Raw genomic sequence first — 11,101 nt, 5'->3', positions numbered from 1 at the left:
GGACAGGGGGGCTGTTTGCAGACAATATGATCCGATGGCTGATCAATATGGCATGACAGAGACACTGAATCTTTACTTTTTACATTAAAGGGGGGGGACCGATGCTGGGAGGGGGGCATTTGCAGACAGTGTCCAGGCAGCGGTTCCTCCTCCACAGTGTCACTGAAGTCCTGAGTCTTACTGTCAGGTGACACTCATCGGGGCTGCTGTGAGTTTAACATAGTAACATAGTATTTGAGGTTGAATAAAGCCACAGGTCCATCAAGTTCAACCTTTGTGTGTCTGTGTGCGCACCAGTCCCTGTGTGATCTAGTTTTTAAGAGTACCTGTACCCCTGTATGAAGGTATCTAAATGCTTTTTGAATGATCCAATACTCTCTGCTGATACCACTGCTTGTGGCAGTAAGTTCCAAAATTTAACAGCTCTAACTGAGAAAAAGTCCCTACACCCTTTGTGGTTAAATATTTTCTCCACCAATTTTAGGTTGTGGCCTCTAGTCTTTGTTAAGGAGTTTACTGTAAAAAGTTTATTGCTGATGTTACCATCACCACTTAACATTTCGTACATCAAAATCATGCCCCTCTTATTCGCTTCACTTCTAGCGTGAAGTTTAAATTTAGCAACCTTGTCTCATTTCTTTGGTTCTCAAGCCCTTTCATTAGTTTAGTTGCCCTATTTCTGAACTGCATACTCTAGATGCGGCTGAGCCAGTGATATATAAAGAGGCAACATTATTGCTTTATCTCTACAGAACATTCCCTTTTTAATACAAGACAGCACTATGCTTGCTTTGTTTGCCGCAGCCTGGCATTGCAAGCTATTATTCAATCTGTGGTCTACTATGACTGGTCTACTATGACCCCCAAATCTTTTTCCATTTCTGACTTCCCTAGTGGAGTACCCATTAATGTATATTCCGCTTGCCAATTTTTAACCCCAAAATGCATTACTTTACATGTTTCAACATTAAACCTCATCTGCCATATAGTTGCCCACTCCCCTAGTTTATTCAGGTCTTCCTGTAATTTTATAATGTCTAAGCCTGAGTCTATTACCCTCCTGATTTTAGTATCACCTGCAAACACAGAAACATGGCTATGAACACCTTGCCCAATATCATTAATAAACAGGTTAAACAGTATGGGGCCTAGAACAGAACCCTGGGGCACGCCATTCTCAAACTTAGACAGAACCCTGGGGTACGCCATTCTCGAACTGAAAAAGATCCATTTATCAATACTCTCTGGACACGTTCCTGTAGCCAGTTCTCTATCCATGTACACACCATTTATCTATGCCCATAGATTTCAGCTTGTGTATTAAGTGTTGTGGTACCGTGCCAAAAGCTTTGGCAAAATACAGATAAACCACATCCACCGGCCTTCCGCCATCCAGATCTCTACTCACCTCTTCATAGAATGTTAGTAGGTTGGTCTGACAAGGACGCTCCTTCCTAAATCCATGCTGATTATCACTTATACCATTGTCATGAACAAAATTCACTTGATAGTCTTTTATCATTCCCTCTAACAGTTTGCATACTATTGATGTTAGACTGACTGGTCTGTAGTTCCCAGAAAATTGGTACTACCGTTGCCTTACATCAATCACTTGGTACCCTTCCAGTCATTATGGATTATTTGAAAATGAGGAATAATGGTCTCGCTATAACCTGGCTGAGTTCTTTAAGTACCCTGGGGTGCAGGTTATCTGGTCATAACGATTTATTTGCATTAAGTTTATCAAGTCTTTGTTGAACCCCGGCCACTGTCAACCACTGCAGTATCTTACGCACTAAGTTACTCACATTCTTATTTCCATTAAATCCGTCTTTACTGCGTATACTAAAGAATGTATACTGAAGAGAAAAATGAATTTAACACATCAGCCTTCTCCCAGTAGTTTGTGATTAATCTCCCGTACTCATCTTTTATTGGTCCTACCTGCTCTTTTCTTACCTTTTTACTGTTTATATATTGGTAAAATTTTATGGGGTTCTTCTTACAGACTGTGGCGATATGCTTATCGTAATCTATTTAAGACACCCAGATTTAATGTTTACATCTCTTACTGCATTCCTTGTAGCTCTGGAATGCCAATGCAGTCCCCTCCATCTTATATTTTTTAAATGCCAGCTTCTTTTTTTGATGTGTTGTCTCACCGTTTAATTTAACCATGCAGGCTTAGTTCTCAATCTTTTATTTTTGTTACCCAATGGTATGCACTTGGTAATAGCATTATGTAATGTATTCCCAAAACAATCCCACTTCTCATCGGTGTTCAGTGTTAGAAATAATTTGTCCCATTTAGTGGCATACAATAGATGATGCAGTTTATCGAAATCTGCCTTTTTTGAAATTTAGCATTCTTGTCAAACCAACACACTTCTCTTTTTTGTGCTCAACATTAAAAGTATTCACCCTGTGATCACTATTACCCAATGTATCTCTAATTGCAATGTCTGCAACTAGGTCCGCATTATTGGAAATGAATACCTCTAGTATAGCATTCTTCCTGGTTGGGACATCAACCATCTGATCCATGATATTATCTCGCAACAGGTTTAGGAAACGGCCAGCCTTTATAAAATGAGTGGTTCAATTTGACCAAAGTCTGGATAATTAAAGTCACCCATTATAACAGCATTTCCCTGCTTCCCAGCTATATCCATTTGGAAATGTAGGTGAGCCTCCTCCTCTTCCCCTATGTTCAGGGGTTTACCACACACCCACAATTAGCTTACAAATTGCTTCAGACTTATCTAGTTCTAGCCAAAAAGACTAAACACCATTGCAACTCTCTGTCTTGACGTTTTCTCGTCTATGCACACTTAGATTGTTTTTTATATACATGCATGCCCCTCCCCCCTTCTACCAACCCTGTCCCTCCTGAACAGGTTGCACCCTTGTACAGTAGTTGCCCAGTCATGTGAGCTGTCTAGCCAAGTTTCTGTTATTCCCACTAGAGTCAAAATTAAAAACAAAATTAAAAACAAAATTAGAGTCAAAATTAGAGTTGTGAGAACTGAACAAGTGGCTGCGGTACTGGTGTCGACAAGAGGGCTTTGGGTTCATGGAGAACTGGGCTGACTTCTCAGTCGGTTACCAGCTCTATAGCAGAGATGGGCTGCATCTAAATGGGGAAGGTGAAGCACTTTTGGGGGAGAAAATGGTTAAAAGAATGGAGGAGCTTATAAACTAGATAATGGGGGGAGGGAATAAAAATGAGTATAATAAACAGAGAGCAAGTAACTACAGGAGCAATTAATATAGAGGACTGTAATACAATGCGGGAAAGAGGGCTCACTCCAGTCAATCCAATTGGAGATGTATCAACCATACCGAGGTCTGATAAAAATAGTATTTTAAGGAATGAGCAATAATAAAACCCAAACCTGTAGCACCAAACTAAAATGTATGTACACGAATGCTAAAAGTCTAGCAAACAAATTAGAGGAGCTTTAACTTATGTTACTCACGGAGGCATAAGGAAAAGGGGGAAAGACCAGCATCATTCATTACAGATTACAACATTCAATACAGGGAAGTGGAGAGGATTGCTTCTAGTCATTGGAATATTCTTAAGAGGGATAAGATTTTGGGCCATCTCCTACCAGATAAACCTACTGTCCTTTACCGGAAAGCTCTTACATTGAGAGATAAGGTAGCCATTAACGTAACAGACCCTCCTAGGAAGTTGGTTACTTTCTTTGGAGTTCCTCCCGTTACCCTAAGGAGAACTATGGGGAAAAACACTGACCCCATAGTTCTCCTTTAAGAATGAGGTGCATAGGATTTTGAATGACCTCTAGTGGACACTTTTTATTATTATAATTGCTATGGATATAGACTTCCTGTCATATGAGTGACCTCCAGTGGCCACTTTTATTATTACAATGGCTATGGATGTGGACTTCCTGTCACATGAGTGACATCTAGTGGCCACTTTGACTATTACATTTTCTATGGATGTAGACTTCCTGTTACATGAGTGGCCTCTGGTGGCCACTTTTATTATTGCAATTGCTATGGGTATAGATTTCCTGTCACATGGACATAGACTTCCTGTCACATATGACAGTTGCCTGTTTGGGAGAGATATAAGGAAAGTAACCTCAGTACATCTGCACTTTCTTGAAAAAGTCTTTGTACGAAACGCGTCGAAAGAAGTGGACACTCACTGAGGTTGGGACACGGTAAGTTGGAAGGATTTTAATTGTGTGCTTATTCCACTGGCTTGTTCATGACAGTTTGGAATATTTTTTGAAAAAGCGATTGTTTCTGGGAATCTTGTAAGTGTTTTTAAATGTTTTTTTTTAAACTTTTTTTGGCATATTACACTGTGTGTTTATTATCCTCCTCTGGGGAACGGATACGTTTTTTAAACGACCATACCTGAAGCAGAAGCTTTCTAGTGAAAGAACACAGAGTGGAGGAAGAACGTTCACTGTGATTGCGATCCGGGATTGTTATGCCTCTTTGAATATGGAAGTCTGGTGAATGCGGTGTTTTTCACAGTCACCGGGAGTTTGCACACTACAGCTATAATGCTGGGCACACACCTTACAACCATGGTTGTAAGGTACTTAAAAAAACGTATGATCTGCCTATCTTGGACAGGCAGATCCTACTTGCGATGATCGCAAGCCGTGCCCCCCTGAGGGGCGGGCTTCCGATGACCGCAATGCCGACGGGCAGTGTGCGCTTGCGCACACTGGCCCGTCCGACTTTTATATTACGAACATGCTACACACCCGCCAAACATCGTACGATGCTCGGCGGGTTTTCGAACATGTTCGTAAGTTAAAAGTCGTGCAACCTTACATTAGTAGAGGTCGCACGGCTTCCACACACCTTACAATATTCGTACGATCGCGGGATTTCCCGCGATTATGGTGCGATTATCGTAAGGTGTGTGGGCACCCTAAGAAGGACCTATCACTGATGGTTTTTTATATCTTGGCATTTTGTCACTTTTTTCCCTTTTTTTTTTTTGGCTTCAATTTATGGTGGACTTTTAATTACCAATTTGCACCTAAAAAATCTCTACTGGAGATATTACAATGAGGGACACGTTTTACTATTTATGAGTATTTATTAAATATATTGGTTATATGTGATCTATTTGTTATCTAGCACTTTATCATTCACATATTATGACTATTGATTATTTGATCTAACCTTTCACAAGCTCTGCCTGGATATTCCACATCCCATCGGATTCTTGCGCTTCTTATTAGAACCTCGCTATTGCCAAACTGTTTGGACACATCCCCACTGACAAGCTGCACTCTTCACTGGACTTGTTACCAGCAATTGTCAGTTCTCAGCAAACGATCTCTGCCTCCATTACACACATGGTGTGTGGGAAAGGTTTTAAAGGCTGCTAACCGCATGTATTCCTTTCCATATACTGACTGTACAGTATATTATAGACGCTTGCAGTAGTCTGTTATATCACAATCATCCAGGGTGAGAGCTATCCTTGTCGCCTCATGTCAGATATTAAATAGAGGTCGTCTCTCTATGAACTTGTCAACTTGTAATGTAACACAGCATTTGCCAATAATCTGGATTCCACATACATTCATGATTAGTGAAGGGCTCGGGCGTGTTTGCAACTCCACGTGCCGAGCCCGCCAGGAAGCTGACAGCGCCGCAGCGCCATGGGGGGGGGAGAAGGGGAGGACGGATAGGCTGCACACATTTTACAAGTGGTCGCCGCAATCACTTGGAAACGAACAAGCGGCTTCCCCTACATTTAGTCTTGCCTTCCCAAAGCAGGACTAAATGTAGAAGGCAACTTGCCTTCTTCATTTGTTCCAGGCGTCGAGGGATTCCACACCGCTGCCGCCCCTCTGCGCCCTGCCACCCCGAGGCCTGGCCTCAGTGGACTTGTGGGGAATCCGGGCCTGATCAGGGTATATGATGTAATACTACCGTAGATGATAACCTGAACAAAACTTATTTACCAATGATATATTAAGTTATTGGAAATAACTCAGTGGGTACACTATGCAATCTTTAATTGAATGCTCTGACCTGTGTTATCAACCTGCGTGAATTGCAACAAACTCTATACCTTTATCCAGGACTGAAGTCAAGCAATAACCATATAACTACAACTATCCTTCTTACCAAGCTACTATGTTTTAATACTCCTGCAGTTGAGATCCATACCAGGTAAATGTAATAATTGCTAATAGTGTTACACATACATGAAGCTGTGTAAGGGGCCCCAAAATTTCTGATGGCTGCCCTGGTCACCAATATGTGCCCATGCAGACTTACATTTACATTATGTATGTTTACAGTATGTGATAGTTGTGGCTTGCTTGTTTACATCCTTTGCTGGCTTCTCTTCCCACAGGGAACAACAGGCAAGCTTCAGAGTCTTTGTAGATGGCCTTTTCTTCTTTATGGGAGATGCACGCAAATCAACAGAAATTCAAGTAAGAAAAAGATGTGGTACTGGGCAGACCACCGCTATCAGATAAATGTAAGTCCATCTAAGGCCTGTCAGATTTGGCATATTTGTTATAATGGCAAGAGTGTTGGGCTATAGAGAATTTTGTAAAAGTACAAAAAAAGTAAAAAGTATTCCATGATACTCAATTATTGCTGCCTTTGTATGGGTGGTTTGTTCCTCCCATCTTTTTTTGTATGTTTCTACAATCTCTTCTTTGTGAAAAACTTTAATAAAAAGATATTTCTGTAAAAAAAAGTAAAAAGTATATCCATAAAAAGTATTTGTAGTTACTTGGAACTGAACACCAACCTTACCATCAGTCTTGCACAGTTGTACAGGCTCCTCTCCTGTACTGAAAGTGCTTACTCTAATTTCATTGCACACTCTGAGCTTCTGTGAGTTGCAGCAAGTCAGATAGAGCTTACCACATTAGCTGGCCACTTCCACGTGGTACCATTTTCATTGTTTTCTGTACTTTGTAGAATAGTTAGGAGGCATCATGATCATTAGACACCTCCCTCGCTTGTAGGCAAATATACTCACCTGTGTATAAATCTTTATTGTGAAATATCCTAAACTTTAGCCAACCAGCACCTTTATCACTTGTTTCCTAATTCATCTAATCAAAATATGTAAGAATTAACACATCTCGGAGGGCGATAATTTCCCAAAATTTGTAGACCAATGTAACAGGCAAGAGAGAAGAACATTTAACATCATCAAATAAAGAGTCTGGCAAAATTGCCACTAGAGACTGATAATTATAAGGCTAAAACTAATAGTGATATAACCCAGAAGACAAGCAAAAAACTAAAAGGCATGTTTACAAATGCTAGAAGTCTGGTAAACAAAATAGATGATCTAGAGCTTTTACTAATTGAGGAGTATGACCTCGTGGGAATAACAGAAACCTGGTTTGTCAGCACCCATGACTGGACTGCAAATATTGAAAGGTACGATTTACTTAGTCGGGACCGCAAGGATAGAAGAGGGGGAGGGGTATGCATCTACATCAGGAATAATCTGATAGTAAATGTGTGCAACAACATCAACAACAAATCGGGGGGGAGGGGGGTTGCTTGTGTTGCAGAGTCCTTGTTCTTATCTCTAACCATAAGTGATAAAAATGGTGCATTATTGATGGGTATATGCTATAAACCCCTAACCATAAGCGAAGAGGAGGAGCTTCAACTAATCTTACAGATCAAGATGGCGGGGAGGCATGCCAATGTCTTTGTAATTACATTGGCATGTAGGCATGCCAATGTAATTATTGGGGACTCCAATTATCCAGATAGCTAATATTCAAGAAGGGTTCAAGATCTGTACCAGATAACTACAGGCCATTGAGTCTTACAACAGTAATATGCAAGGTTTTTAAGGGAATGGTCAGGGATTATATTGAAAAGTTTGCATGAATAGAATCACAAGCATGAACTAACACGGATTTATGAAAGGCCGTTCTTGCCAGACAAATCTGTTAACATTCTATGTGGACAGGGGAATCCCAGTTGATTTAGTCTTTCTACACTTTGCAAAGGCGTTTGACACAGTACCCCACAAACCATTAGTATACAAACTAAGGTCGATGGGCATTAAAAACCAATATGTACATGGGTAGAAAACTGGTTGCAGGACCGCATCCAGAGGGTAGGAATAAATGGTACATTCTCTAAATGGTACAAAGTGGTGAGTGGAGTGACCCAGGGTTCAGTCTTGACCTGTCCCTTTAAGAAAAAGTATCGGTAATTGGTATCGGTACTCGTACTCAGCCTTAAAAAAGTGGTATCGGAGCATCCCTAATTTATTACCTTACTTTCTGTTGTAAAACATAGCAAATTAAAATGGCAGCACAGTAAGGACACCCCGAAAGTGACCTTTTTGGAAAGTAGACACCCCAATGTAATCTCATTGTAAAATAAAGAATGTTTTTGAGGAAATTAAAACAATAAGCTTGGTATTGGTGCACCTAATACTTAGCATAATTAATGTACAAGTCATACAAAGAAGGAGGATGAGGTGAAGGGGTTAGTGTACAGGTCATATACAGTGGGAGGATGGAGATAATGGACAAGGGGCCGACAATTTATGTGTGGCCACTAACATCGGTTTGCAGCGGTCCCCCTCCCTTTCTTTCATTTTAATCTATTTCTCCTCAGGGCAGTTTTAATTACATTGCCCCTTTAAAAGCATTGCCCCTTTAAGAAACCCCTTACCTGTTTAGTGGGAAAATTGTCCAGCTTTCTAGAAGGTTCTGTGGGCTCACCTCTCCCTATAAAAGGTCAGCACCATAGGAGCAGAGGTCACTCGGCTGGGCTCACAGCGCAGCGACCTCCCACCCTCCCCCCCCCTTTTTTCCGTAAAAAAAAGAAACATATATGTCGCAAGCTTTTTATGTGGTTTGTCACCCTCAACGTGAGGGAGGACTTAATTTATGTACAGTCCTTCATGATGGTATTGCTTGAGTCGTAGTGGCTAGGCAATTATTGGTTGATTAATAGTTTGAGATTGATGGTTTGATATTTTAAGTAAAGTTGATTTATTTTAAACCAATAAAAAGTGCCGCGGCCAATTTCAATCCAGATGTTGTCTCTTGTGTATTTATTAATTTATGTATTCATTAACTTATGTATTTCATTAACTTATGTATTTATTAAGGTATGTTAATTTATTATATTTTGTACCGCCTGCAATCCCATGGAGTTAATGTACAATATAACAGAGGTTAAAGTGCTAATATACAGGTTAGAGACAGGATGGAGATGACACACACACACACACAGAGAGGAGGGGGATGAAAGGGTTAATAAATGACCCCACAATCACATTAAATAAAACCCCTCACCTTGAATCTGCCAATCTGCTACTGCCTAGGATCCCTTTCTTCATTCATTTTCCAATTGCTCACTCCCTCCCCTTCCTCCATTGTGAGAGGAAGGGGAGAGCACAAACATGTAAACAGATCGCAGTGTTTACAGTACATTTGTGATTGCTGTAATTGGCTATCGCAGTGATCTCAAGGTACAAAGCCACACTGTTTGGCCGTGTGTGTTTTGTGCAATACCATTTAAAAACGGCACTCCAGGAATACACATCCACTCCCTGCAGTTTTTTTTCTTTCAATAAATTGCAATGCATTTTTAAACCTAAGTCTCCATTCACACCTGAGTGTTTCATGAACGTGTGCTAAAAACTCACAAAAATGCAAGCTTTTATGAGCCTTTGCTAAATCCACCAAAAACGCAAAACACTTGCGCATTTGTCGCGCATGCAGAAACCTGTTGAAATTATTCGTCCTCATTCTTATCGAGGCATTCACTGATATTCGGTGGGCTGAACATACACTGCCTGCCAGAGGCTGCTGTGCCAGCCAGGCAATGTTGGCACGCAGCTCAGCTGGATTTTAGTACAAAGGTTTTGGGTATGTGGCACTCATCTGTTTTAATAAAGGTATACGGCACTGCCAACATGCTGCCCTCAAAACCTCCCCCATTTGACTAAACAAGGCAAAAATGGCAACCACACCAATCAATGTCTTAGTAGTTTTTTAAGGTAAGGATCACATGGAAGGGCTTTGCACAGAACAAACATTTTTCAGCACACTTGATAGCCTGCACAAAAAACAGGTCACACTGTCTTAACAATTTGCGTTAAAAACAGAGTTGCACAACTTTTATGGAGGAATGGGCTACCTCCAGGAATACCTGCACACAATTTGTCCATTGCTATATATGTTCCAGGATGGGGGCTCCCATAGATCAGAGTTAGGACCACACTACACAGAGGGGACTTCACAGGCCACATATTTTGCAAAAGTTGTACAACTAAAATGCAAATTGTTAAAGGAAAACTATGAGGTGAGTGCTTTTCACTCACCTCATAGGTCTAGCCGACCTGTGACAATGAGACTGTCACAGGTCGGCTCAGTAGATCGGGAGGTGAGCGAACACATACCGGCGTTCGCTCACCTCTCGATCCTGTTACAGCTCTCTGCCGTGACAGGGGAGGGGCAGGATTCCCCGCTCCCCACTCCCATTCGCCAGCGATGACTGGCGGATCGGACGGGGGAGGGGGAGGGGGCGGGTACAGCTGGCTCTGCCTCTAGATAGGCAGAGCCAGATGTCACTCACGTAAGCTGGGCGGATCCAGACATAATTGTCGGGATCCGCTTCAGCTGCTGCATCTCAGTATACTACAAGCAGTAGCTGGTGGTGTACTGTGGCGTCTCAGTATACCGCAAGCTGTAGCTCGCGGTATACTGTGCTTAGGGTGATGGGAGGACGCTAGTTTGTGTCCTCCCGTTACCCTAAGGAGAACTATGGGGAAAAGCCTTAACCCCATAGTTCTACTTTAAACAATGTGACTTGTCTTTTTGCAGGCTAGCTGGTAAGTGTACTGGAAATTGTTATTCTCTGTTTGCTCTACACAAGGGAAAAGTCTCAGGCTGCCTAATTAAGAGCATGGCCCTACCACCAGCAGAACCACTGACTCCATGTAGTAAATAATTGTGATGCAAGCTTGCATTGTTGGAAAGAGAACATTTTAACATATGCATCTTCTGTATATGGTTTAACTTGGATTTGCACCAGTAATGACATTTGACAAAGGGTTTGGTGTTCTGTACAATATATG

At 41.4% G+C, this 11,101-nt stretch overlaps 1 protein-coding gene across 4 annotated transcripts in view; it reads right to left on the bottom strand.

Moving 5' to 3' along the window:
- The window catches only part of LOC108798239 (tyrosine-protein kinase ZAP-70), a 52,100-nt gene that overhangs the window by 4,648 nt on the left and 36,351 nt on the right, over nt 1–11,101 (bottom strand). The window lies entirely within an intron of this gene.

This window comes from Nanorana parkeri, unplaced genomic scaffold (assembly GCF_000935625.1).
Source record: "Nanorana parkeri isolate BGI_ZX_2015 unplaced genomic scaffold, ASM93562v1 scaffold1436, whole genome shotgun sequence".
Taxonomy (NCBI): domain Eukaryota; kingdom Metazoa; phylum Chordata; class Amphibia; order Anura; family Dicroglossidae; genus Nanorana; species Nanorana parkeri.
Note: the sequence above shows the minus strand (reverse complement) of the source record. Positions and strands in the feature narration are given on the sequence as shown.